This window comes from Patagioenas fasciata, chromosome 6 (assembly GCF_037038585.1).
Source record: "Patagioenas fasciata isolate bPatFas1 chromosome 6, bPatFas1.hap1, whole genome shotgun sequence".
NCBI lineage: Eukaryota > Metazoa > Chordata > Aves > Columbiformes > Columbidae > Patagioenas > Patagioenas fasciata.
Window position 1 is genome coordinate 21,335,218 of NC_092525.1, and position 2,404 is coordinate 21,337,621.

Consider the following 2,404-nt stretch of genomic DNA (forward strand, 5'->3'; position numbering starts at 1 on the left):
CAGATGTTAAACAAGATCCTCCACTTTACACTAGGTCCACCTCCACCTAAAATAGCTTAATCATCCTAAAAGTCCTTGTCTGAGCTATCAGATGGTGTTTCACCTTCCCTGATAGCTACCTGGTAGTTTCTAAAGTCACTATAATCCCATTGTCCCTTTTCTGTTGTTTTTTTGACAGCCACCACAGCTCCAGTTGTTGTACTAAACCCTCTGCCCTGCTCCTGCTCAAGCCATCACGCATCTCTGCTCCCCCACATGAAATATTTGAGATGCCTGAGAAGCAGGTCCTGGGTAATGGACATCCTATTGACAAATACCTTTCAAAAAACACCATCTGGAAGCCGGGCAATCGAGCAACATCAGGTAAACCATGCTCTTCCCATACACTCTCTAAAGAGAAGGTTTTCTAAGGTACAGCATGCAGGTTTGGTGAATCAAACATCAGTAGAAATGTCTTTTGAAATCTCTTGGGCCTCACAAATATGCAGCCAGGTGGGGAAAGGTGACATGAAGCCACTCCAGCTCTAAGCCCCTGCTTTTCAGACAGGTAGGACCAGCACACCAGCAATTTTCCATTTAGATTTACGATACCAAAAGGGTGTAGCAGTGTTTGGCCATCCTTCCCCATATTTCTTGGAATGTCCCCCAATCCCAGCATGTGGCTGGCACGTCCAGTGGGGTCTGTGCTTCTCCTGCCTGGTACAGCCCTGAGAAAGGCACAGAGCACTCCCCGGACCAGCCCGGCTTTAAATCTCACTGCACCACAAAGCGACTTTTTTCTTTCAGAGGTGACATGTAAGGATGTGTCATCCCTCTGGAATATTCTGGCAGTTGTTCTGATATCATCAGTCTCTAAAACAGCCGATGATATTCCTCTGTAATTTTTCCTTGAAGCTGAAATTTGTCATTTTTCCTCAATTACTGGATGTACAAAAGCTCTCAAGATTTGTTCACCCTATATCCAGAATAGTGTCACACACACAGTTCCCCTCCAGCCCCCATTCTCCCACTGGCTTTTCCTTCAAGGTGACCGAATATGTGTATATTTTCTCAGCAGAGGGAGCTTCTCGCCTGGCAGTGTGAATGACACCTCCCTCCAAACCTCTGAAACCACATCCCATTTCCAACAGTGCCACGATCCAAACCAACACACAGGAAACCTAAACAGAGGTGATAGGGAAATACGCTCCTAACCCTTAGTAACAACGGGCTGGTTTGTTGAATGAAGGTTTGCAACCTTTCCCAAATTCTTGATTAGTTTTCATAATTATTACTGTTAAAATGCCTGTCCTGTTCTTGTCCTGGTACCATCAGCAGCAGCTCTGTGGCAGTCAGTACCAGGGCTATGAGAAAGCCTGAAAAAAGGGGGCTTTTTAACACTTTTCAATGCTTTTCTTTGATTCCTCCGAATGCCTCTTGATATTTGTCTTAAAGAAACAGAAGTTTTCAGCCCACTTTTGTTTGCAGCTCAAATGCTCTGTATATTATTATTATCTCCCTTTTAGCTGTCTCCTAACAGCTGCATCTTTCCATTCTTTCTTTGTCTTTTGTGTAGTTATTAATAAGCCCTGCTTGGTAACAGAGTTCTGCACAGTGTTGGGAGGGTGATCTGTGACCAGGGAGATGGGCAGCTCCGTCATGGTCACCGAGAGGCCTCTGCTCTGTCCCCTGCACCCCACCTGCGCAAACATGTGTGGGGTGAACTCCAGCAGAGAGCTGATCCAGGCAGGAAAATAAAAAATATTTTTAAAAAACCAAACCAAACAAAAAAAACCCAGTTCCATTCTTCAGTCAGATCAGTTCCCCAACCTGTTTTATCGAGTGACGGCAGAAGCATTTGTACCGCACAGCGTGCCCAGAACAGCATGAGTGGGTGGGTGGGATGGCAGGAGGGAGGGAGGATGGCTGCTTTTTTAAGAAGCACTAACAGTTGAAACATACTTAAAATGATAATTTAATTGAAGAGACCGAGGATTTTAGTCTTACGAAGATACCAAGGGAATCTTAGCTTTTCAAACCTGATTTGCAGATGATGTTTTCCTAAGCCTACATAAATTGTTGAATGACATTTTGGTCACATCTAAAATAACTAAAATTGAAAAACTGCAGCATCTCAAACATCTGTCTGCCCTTCCCTCATTCCCTTTTTATTCCTGTATTTTCTGTACTTGGCATCACTGGGTACACAGGCAATTTCACCATAATCTTAGTGGTGATTCACTCCTCTCTTTTATAACATGGTTTCACATGGCAATCTTCAAGCTCACCTACTCCCTTCTTGCTGCCTAGGGCCTTATAACAAGAAGAACATGGCTGACACTATAAACACTTCTAATAGTTCCTTATACAAACAATTTCAAAACAGTATTTACACTGAGTGTATAAATATCCCCCTATAAATAAA